The sequence below is a fragment of the Delphinus delphis genome, chromosome 2, assembly GCF_949987515.2.
Source record: "Delphinus delphis chromosome 2, mDelDel1.2, whole genome shotgun sequence".
Taxonomy (NCBI): Eukaryota; Metazoa; Chordata; class Mammalia; order Artiodactyla; family Delphinidae; genus Delphinus; species Delphinus delphis.
In genome coordinates this window covers 83631223-83641811 of record NC_082684.1, presented here as the reverse complement: position 1 = coordinate 83641811, position 10589 = coordinate 83631223, and positions in this window count along the sequence as shown.

Genomic DNA, 10589 nt, shown 5'->3' with positions numbered 1-10589 from the left:
CTATACTTGGATATCTGTTTCCTTCTTCAGTTTTGTGAAGTTTTCAGCCATAATTTCCTCAAATCCATTTTCTATCCCCTTCTGTCTCTGATCTCCTTTTGGGACTTCTATAATGTGAGTGTAGGTATGCTTAATGTTATCTCAGGGATCTCTTAAATTGCTTTTATTTTTTAAAATTAGTTTTTCTGTCTGCTGGTCTGATTGGGTGATTTCCATTATTTTATCTTCCAGATCACTTATTCATTCTTCTGTATCACTTAATCTGCTATTCATTCTTTCTAGTGTGTTTTTTATTTCAGCTATTGAATCATTCATTTCTGATTGGGTCTTTTTTATATTTTCTAGTTCCTTGTTAAAATGTTCACTGTTTATATCAATCCTTTTCCCTAATTCAGTTAACCTTATTATTACAAATGTTTTGAATTCTTTATCTGGTAAATTGTTTATTACTATTTTATTACTTATTTTTTCAGGGTTTTTCTCTGTCTTTCAATTGAGAGTAGTTCCTCTGCCTTTTCATTTTACTTGACTTTCTCTGCTTCTGTGAATTTAGGTAAAACAGTTACTGATTGTGTTCTTAAAGGGGGGTTATTATGTGGGGGCATCCCTGTGTGGGCTGCATGTATCGTTGCCTTGGGTGGGAGAGCTGGATTGAGGTCAACTCAAGTCATATTTTTCCTCAGGGTTTTCCGGCAGCTATCCCCTTGGTAGGGGGTGGGGCTGTAGATACAGGGGCTAGAACTGGTGCTGTGTATGAAGTAGGACTCCCTCTCTGCTCAGTGGCTGTCACTGCCCTGTTAGGGGTGAGGTCTGATCTCAAGTTGCTGGAGCAGAAGCCCTGGAGGTTGGACCCGAGCTGGCTCTGCTCCCTTTAAGTGTGTGTTTTTCCCTCTCCCTGTACCGGGACCCTTGTCACAGAGGAGGCAGTGCTGAAGTAAGTGGGGCCCATGCACTGACAGTGGTTGGATGTGATGCTTGTGGAGTCACCCATGTCTTTGCTCAGACTCAGCCTCAGGTGCAAGTCCCCTTTGCCCCTCACAGCTGATCACTGCCCCCAGCCTCTACCACCCCTGCCCTGTGGCTTAGCCACTCTGCAAGGCTAGCAGGAGCCATGTGCCCTCTTGATGTATATCAGGAGGTGAGCTGTGGTGGAGGAACTGCTGTCAGAGATCTGGGTGCCTTCTGAGGAGCTGCTTGAGTAAACACCAGCTGTGGCCACCGCCACCCCACCCGGGCTCCACCTTGGGACTGGGTTGCCTCTGTGTCCCACCTTTGAGTCTTTCCTTGGTCATGGGTGCCTCAGATCCAGTGCCATGCTGTGGCATGGGGGTAGCAGGGCTGGAGGTCAGGCTGGGCACACGGCGAGGCGGTTGCGGTTGCAGGAAACCTGGCTGCCCTGAGCAGACGTCTCTCCGCCCTGCCTGGGGGTAGTCAGTGCACCTTCGCTCCTCAGGGGCAGAGTCCAGGGTTCTCATAGCCCTTCTGTTTGTCCTAGTGGTCCTCCAACCAGCTAAGGGGGCTTGTCTCCCCTGTGTAGGACCCCAGCCTGGGGTGCCCAATCTGTGGCTCGAACTGCTCACTCCCCAGTGCAGGTGTCCGCCCGTGTAATCTCCCTTTTCCTCCGATTCCTATTGCAGGGGCACAGGTCCCAACCCGATTGCTTTCCTTCTCTTCCTGCCTGATTCTCTGTGTATCTTTCTTACAGCCTTGGTTGTATAGGAGTCCTTCTGCCAGTTTTCAGAGAGCATTGTTTCACATGGAGATGTGTTTTTGATGTGTTTGTGGGGGAAGGTGAGCCTTATGTCCTTTTACTCTGCCACCTTAATCCCTCCTCCTGAAATACTTCATTTTTCATGTTTGTGCTTTAAGCTTAGTGGTAACTACTGTTATTTGACTTTCTGGAAACAAGGTCCAGTAAGGTCAGTGTTGTACTCACTTACTGTTGGGGTTTCAGGGGATGGATAAATAGTCCCTTCTCTTCCCCACCCCTATCAGACCAGTTGAGAGATGGATAGATTCTGACAAGTGGAGATCAAGGAGGTTGGCTTTATTGCTGATAAAACGTAGGGGATTGTTGTTACCTGGGCAGGCAGCCAAACGGTCTTCCTAATGCTACACCCTCAAAATGAACTTATACACCCAGTCACTGGCAGAGGTGAAAAGCCTCACCCATGGAGACCTGTCCATGTGGAGCAATAGTACAGAGGAACAAAGGAGCACCCTGGGCGGGGGATGCTGACCCCCTTGGAGGGAGGAGTGAGCTGAGCATGCCATTTCTTCCCCTAAACTCACCAGTCAGATAACTGACTGTTCTTCCCATGGGAAGAGGGGAGGTGGGGTGGGGTGATGCTGGATATGCCCCCACTGTAGGTTCCTCCACATGGAAGTGTAAGGAGAGTAAGTGGTCTTTGGTCCCATCAACCTGGGAGACACCACCAAGTACACTGGTGCTTCAGGTCTATGGTTAGTCTAGTACTTAAGTATCTTAGGCTGAATTGCTTCCTAGATAATCAAAAAGGCATCTATGCATGTACAGTATTCTCTTTTTCCCAACAGGCACTTGAACTGCTTATCAACATAAATTCATATCACAAAGAGGAAAATATGATTAACAAATAACAACAATAAAATAGGGCAAAAAGGGACACAAAGTCACATAGTAAAGAACGGGGACTATATTAATTCTTCATGGAAAAACAAAGTGGAATTTCCCATAGGACCCATTTAGTGAATAATGTTCTTAAAAATTTCTAACAGATAAGGTTTTGTTTGTTTTTTTTTTTTGCAGTATACAGGCCTCTCACTGTTGTGGCCTCTCCCATTGTGGAGCATAGGCTCCGGACGCGGACGCGCAGGCTCAGCGGCCATGGCTCATGGGCCTAGCTGTTCTGCAGCATGTGGGATCTTCCCGGACCGGGGCACGAACCCGTGTCCCCTGCATCGGCAGGTGGACTCCCAACCACTGTGCCACCAGGGAAGCCCCCAAGGTTGTTTTTAAAATAACACCCCTAAATGAAAACTAGGGTGACCAACTGTCTTGGTTTGCTCAGGAGTGTCCTGGTTTTACACTGAATGGCCCTTGTCTTGGGAAACCCTCAGTCCCTGGCAAACTGGGCTGGTTGGTCACTCTAAATTGAAACTGAGAACATAAAACCAAGGAGCAAATTAATTACCCAAAGGACAAAGTTAATAGAGTCCAGGTAAGTAGCGAGATTCGAGGCTAGAACCTAGATGAGCAGAGAGATGCCTTGTTCACCCACCCACCAGCATGATCTGGTCTAGTGTTAGGAGTGTGGGCTGTGGGTGAGACAGACCTAGGTTTGAATCCTTGCTCGGCTTTTAGCAGACGATCTTATGCAAGTTACTTAATCTCTTTCTCCTCTCTACCTAGGTTCCCTTATCTGTAAGATAAGTTGGCTTTAGTACTTACCCTCTAGGGTTGTAATAGGGATCAAATGAGAAAAGCCACATAAAATGATTAGCTCAAAAAAAAGATTAGCTCGGTGACTGGACTTGGTTGGCCTACATAGTATATATTTAACATTTCATCAGGAGATTTCTCATAAAAGCCTGGATTTCTGACTTTTCTAACAAATGAGCAGGTCTTCCACTGGGGAGGAGAGCTGAATAGCAGATGTTCCCTTTAGAAGGAGCATGTACTCTCCTGGAAGACATGGCCCTGTTTGGCCCTCTACTTCATGTGCTTGGTCCTTTGGGACCATATGATTTCCATCCCATGTTATAAGCCTTTGCTGCTTAGAGTGTTGTCCAATCACTGGGGGCTCGTTAGAAATGCAGGGCCTAAGGCCCCTTGCACTTGAATAAGATCCTCCTGTGGTACTTACAGTGAAGTTTGAGAAAGCACTGTTACAAACCACCAGAGCATTATTCCTAACCACGGTGAAGGTAGAGATCATCTGGGAAATTTTTTGTTTGTCTGTTTTGTACCTATGTCCAAGGCCCAAGCCAGACTTACCGAAATCAGAGTCCCTGATGTAGAGTATTCAATCTGTCAAATTAATGCAAGCCACAAGATTTTGCTGTGCATATTTGAGAAATATGGCATTCAGTTTAGATGTAGGAAAGCTAATTATGTTATCCTGTTGGGGTCTTCAGATAGAACAAGTTCTAAACAATGACAACTTTACAATCTAAATATATTTCATGTTGAAATTCTGCCCATCAAAGGATCTGACTGTAACTCGCTCAGTGAAGCATGGTTGCAGGTGGACTGACTTTTGGGAAGATGTTGCAGTTTGAAGGAGGTGTGTGTTAGTGTGTATCATTACTCATACCACCTGAACAGTTTGAAGGGAACTAGATTGTTTTGAGAAAGTTTTCATTGTTGTACTATAGTCTTACTGGTTTGCAGTGGAGGCAGTGAGATTCTGAAAATAATACTACTACTAGCTGACTTTTTTCTTTTCCACTAAAAAATATTTTTTCTTTTCCACTAAAAAGTATTTTGTCTTGTTCTCAGGGAAATGTTTAACTCATCATTGCTTTGATGGAGTTCTCCTTCTCTCAGTGTGTGTCTTCAGGCCTCCTAGTTATTATTTGTTAAATTACTTTTCCAAGGCTACTGATTGCTTCTCAGATGCTCTTAGTAACTTAATCAACCCTCCAAAGTTTCTTTGATCAAAATATCAGAGCTGCCATGTTAGAAATTCCCAGGGCTAATTCCTGTTTTATATAAGACCTTAGTATATAGTAAATTTATATCTGATGAATTTATCTTTTCAAATTACTTTCATTTCCTTTAACTCAGTTCTTCTTCAGGTAGACTTTTCATATAAACATTTGCCGCTGATTATTTTCTCTACTATAAAATATCACTTTCTCTAACTGTTTTGTTTAGTAGTATAAAATGAACAATGTTGGAGAGCTTTGATGTTTAACTGTAATGAACTTATCACTTTATCAGGTATTGGGAACTTCTGATTCCATTGCTTCATTCAAATTGAGTGAAATGAAAAAGTTACTGAAGATCATTACTGTAGACTAGATCTATGGACCAGCGGTATTAGCATCACCTGGGAGCTTGTTAGAGCTGCAGAGTCCCAGACCTACCGTATCAGAGTCTGCATGTTAACAGGATGCCCCCAGCAGGTGATTTGTATGCACAGTAAAGTGTGAGAAGATCTGAATTAGATGGTTTGCTAGTCACTCTATTTTAGGATTATAAAAATACCAGCATATGTGGTGGTGGTGAAAATAATGTCAGAAAGTATCTTCTTTTCCATCTGCTCAATCCCTGCTTTATCTTCTTGAATTTCATTTTACTGAAGGTCACTACCTTTTCTAGATTGTCTTCTTATCTCCCCAACCATCCCTGTTGTCCTTCTTGTGGGTAACCTTCCTCTTAAGCACTGAGAGCATGCATGTCCTAGCTTGAGTTCTCTACTCTTTCATGGTTAGTATTTTATTTGGAGACACACTTAGCCAGTATGGGATCATCTGTGCTTTGTGTACTTTTGATTTTCAGAACTCTCTCCTTGGCATCTGCCTCAGGTCCGCCTGGCATGTTAAGCTTTACTGAGTCCATGCCTTACACCATGCTTCTTACCTCTGACTGCACATTAGATCCATCTGGTGAGATTTAAAAACAGGTTAATGCCTCGGTTTCATTCCAGAATTAAATTGATTTCTAGGGGTTGGCTCTGGGCATCTGTATTTTTTAAAGTCAGTTCTGAGGATGGGGTCTGGGTGATTCTGTTGTGTAGCTATGATTAAAACCACTGCTCCAGGGCTCCATTGTATTCATTCATGAAGGATGCTGCTCCTAGGTTATCAGGTGAGTAGGACATGATCACTGCTCTGAATTATTTCATAGGCTACTGATGAAGGCAGGCACTTAAGCAGATCATCGCAGCATATTGGGACAAGTAGAATATAAGAGCTTCCTGACAAAGTATTTGACAACACTAGAGGGAATGATGAACACCGGAGAGACGGGGAGGTGGCATTTGAATTGAGCCTCCAAGGATGAGTGGTCATTTACTGGGTGGGCAAGAGGGAAAACACTCCACAGAGAAGGACGAGCACTTATGAAGGCGAGGGGCTGTGGTCCTATCATCGCTCATTGCATGTGTGGGCTACTGAGGTGCACTTCTCATCCATCCCACCTTCCTCTACATCCTGTTTACTGTTTCTTCTCCATGCATTGACACTATCACTACATTTCTCACTTTACTCTCTGAAACTCCAAATCATTTACCCTTAATTATTAGGTTGATTTTTAAAATTACAGCTTTATTGACATCTTTTTTAAATACCTGTGTTAGTTTCCTGCGGTTGCCACAACAAATGATCACAACAGAAATTTATCATCTCTTAGTTGTGGAGGCCTGGAGTCTGAAATCAAGGTGTCAGCAAGGCCACACTCTGCTTGGAGGCTCTAGGGAAGGATGCTTCCTTGCTTCTGCCACTTTCTCAGGCTGTGGACATTCTTTGGCTTCGTCGCTTTGTGACCACATCCCTCCCGTCTCTGACTCTGTCTTCACATTGCCTTCTTCTCTCTCTGCGTGTGTCTCAAATTTCCCTCCGCTTTTCTCTTAAAAGGACATTTGTTAATGAATATAGGGCCCACCTGGATAATCCAGGATGATCTTATCACAAGATCCTTAATTAAGTATGTCTGCAAAGACCCTTTTCCCAAGTAAGATAAGTTTCATAGGTACCAGGGATTAGGATGTGGACATAACCTTTTTGGGGCCACCGTTCAACGATACCATACAATTCGGTGGGTTTTAGTATATTCACAGAATTGCGTATCCATCGCCACTATCAATTTTGCATCATTTTCCTTACCCCAGAGAAAGACACTGTACCAACTTGCAGTCACTCCCCATCTTCTCCCAACCCCCCAGCCGTAGGTGATCACTAATCTACTTTATGACTCTATGAATTTGCCTAGTCTGGACACTTCATATAAATGGAATCATGCAACATGTGACCTTTTGTGTTTGGCTTCTTAGTATAATGTTTTCAAGGTTCATCCATGTTGGAGCATGTATCAGTACTTTACTCTTTTATTGTTAAATAATATTCTTTTGTGTGGGTTTACCACATTTTCTTTATTCATTCATCAGTCGATGGACATCTGAGCTGTTCCTACTTTGGGGCTGTTATATGTATCTTGGTGTGCACGTTTTTAGGCGGATGTATGTTTTCATTTCTCTTGGGCACATACCTAGGAGTAGAATTGCTGGGTCTCTGGTTACCTTTTGAGGAACGGCCAGACTTTCCCCAAGCCCCTGCACCATTCACATTCCCACCAGCAGTGTGTGAGGGTTCCAGTTTCTCCTGATTCTATTTTATTGTCTTCTTTTATTTGGTGCTGTTGTCCGTTCTGCCTTTTCTGATAACATTCTCACTAAGAAGAATATTTCCATTCCATTTCTATTAGAGTCACAATTTGTTTCTCACATTAAAGAAATGAAAGGTGATTAGTTCTAATCTACCCTAACTGTAATATTTACATTTACTTTTGGTTTCACCCTGCTTCCCAGAAACTTAGTACAAAGAAAAAATGCCTATCTCCAAATCCAAAACCATTTTAGCTCTCAAAACCCAAAAAACTCTCCCTCAGCTATAAGCTCAATGAAGGCAGGCACCTTATCTCTCACTTTTTCTTGTAAATTTTGTATGCAGCTTGTGGTGAGCTGTCCAATATTAAATGAGAATGTGATTATTGTCTCATGTGTAAAAGGATTTAATGTTTTATAGGCTGATGGTTTTTCTTAATTATGCACAGATTTCTGACATATCTGGTTATTGTTTTTAATGTGCAGATGAACAGGAGACTGAAGATGTAACAGAAGAATGTAAAGAATCTTAAGCAAAGACTTGCTGGGGTGTGCTTTTAAGAAAGCTGGTAAATTAAATTAAATCACATTTTTTCCAAATTCTTTGAATTCAATGAATGCATTATAGAGACCATTCCTCAAATGATGATTTTAATGTTTGGATTCTCTCTTTCTGGATCACATTTCCTTGATACTTTTGAGACTCGTGGTATAATTGTTCAGTGGTTTTTCCTCATCGAAATTCCTGGGAAAATTTTTTATTGCTAAATTTGCAACATCAGGGATACGTTATAGAAACCAACATTTATGTATGTGTGCTACGTTAAAACTAGTTGAAATGCTATGATTGTTTTGTATTTGATTTGATACGTTGCCACTTTATTGTGATTTAGACAGATTTGATCACCATGAATTGTAGCTTTGCCCCTGCTTTCCCTTCTTTCCTCCTCTCTAATGCCTGTTAAGTAAGTACAACTTGCCATGGAGAGAAATGAATTTTCTCAACAAAGCAATGTTAGGCTATCCTTGCTATCTTATTAGTAATGGTACTTTTCATAAGCAGAAGTTTGACTGAATTATTACATATATTATATTTAGTTATTTTCTTTCAGAGTTTGCCTTTTACAATGCAGCAAATAAAGATCAGCTACTTAAAAAAAAATAACCTGTGGTACTATTTGAAGAGAGAGGGTTTGTTAGTTACAAGTGAGTAGCCTGGATTCATGAGAACATTTTATGTCAACACTCCATATGATGAATTGGCATTAGAACTAGAAGTCCAATTTATTTCTGATTCTAAAAAAAAAAAAAAGAGCTATTGTGCAGTATTTAACAAAATTTGGAATAATGTATATGTAGCATTATTATTTTTCGCTCGAATGTTTTCATCTACTGATATTGGATAATATTAGTGATTGCTTACGTCAAGTTTGCTTGACTTTTTAAAGTGAAGACTTCTATAGCTACTGTTTTCAGAAGAATTGATAGGCAATTTCTTTTTCTAGCCTTTTTCAGTTTATACTAAAACAGCAGTGGTTCTTGTTGATGTTAATGTGCTACAGTGTAATTTGTCTTGATGCTAAGAGTTTTGCCGTGGGGTGCCAGCAGAGGTTAAAAGTCATGATTTTGGACTCTCATAGGAGTGACATGTGTGGCATAGGGTTTGGGTCAGAACAATCAGAGGAGAGAGGTGGTATGGATGGGGATTTGCAGTGGTGATAGAGAGGAGCCATTTTTGCCCATAAGCCTTTCAGAGGAGTGGGGCTTTCTAAACCCATGTGCTTCTGGTGTTTGACATGTATGTGTATGTGTGTGAGAGAGAGAAAGAGAGAGGGAGAGGGAGGGAGAGAGGGAGAGCAGGAAAGAGCGAGAGAAGGGGAGAGGGAGATAGATGTTGGAGAGAGAGCTTATGCCTTTGTAAACTGTTCCTGCAAATGGTATTTGCGGCAGAGTGAATCTTTATGTTACAAGAGTTTAAGAGAAGGAAAGGAAAACAGAATGATTTTAAGTAGTGAATTTTACCATTGAAAGAGGTGACACCATTCCATAGCATGTCAACTGAAAGTACCTCTAATAAGAACTGGCAAGCTGAATTTGTATAATATATTCAACATGAAGGCTCCAGATTAATATATTCAACATGAAGGCTCCAGATTAAAAAAAAAGAAAGGCCCTGATAGGGAAAGAAAATGTTATTAAAAAATAAGTTTTTATTTTAAGGTTCCTTTTAGACCTGAGTGTTTGCCCCAGAACAAGATAGAGAAGAAAAGATATAAAAGAGCAAGAGCTAATTCATTTCAGGAATGAATTTAGGATCTTAAAATTTGAGGTTTTTCTACTTATGACTCCTCAAGAAAATTACTGGCATCACCTTTATTGTAAATTCCCAGAGGACCTAAAACTGCCGTCCTATCCAACTCTTTGAAATGCATGACAATAAAATAGAAGGAAAAAGCTATACCCCGATGGCATAATTTTAATTTTTAACACATCCTGTATTTTAGTACAACCTGATACGAAGGTCAGTCTTGGAGTGAATATGCAGCATGCCTGGGAAAAACCTCCTGTTCCCAGACACTTTTTTCTGTCCCATCTTGATATTTTGAGTTACTTTTGTTCTGTTACTTAAAAGTGAATTAGAATTCTCTCCCAAGACTTCACATGTTGAGCTGCTCAGAGAGTGAATGTCATGTTTCAAAGAATTATTTCTTTCAAATCAGTTTTCCAAATTTTATAACCATTACCAACACCTTCTAGTTCCTGACTCTTCACCTGGATACCATAAAATGATTTGGCAATTTATACTTATATAGGACTATGCTACCCTAGATAGATGTTTCTAGAATGGGAGAGAAAGATCAACAAGGAAAAAGAGTCTATCTCACTCAGCCAGTCCTTTTTGTTTTAATAGATCTCAAAGCGAGACCTTTAACCTACTCATAAATTTTTTTATTCTACCTGTTCTTATTAAAACTAAAAATTGGCCAGTATTCTACATTCATGGTTAGCCCACCTGAAACTCAAGTTCTGCTTATTGTAAGGCATTGGCCTTCTCTTCACAAAATAATTTGATTTTTTACATGTATATATGTTTTTAGGATTTCGTCCAAATTCGACCTGTCTCTGTAGTCATCCGTTTTTGACCAAAGGTATAGTCGTTCTCCAAAAAGTGTTACCTGTAGAGTTTGACCCAACTTTTCGAGGACAGTTCTTCCTCCATTAACGTTTCTAAAGCTTCTCCACAACGTGCAATGGTGTTGCCCACCCAGTGCCCTCATTCAT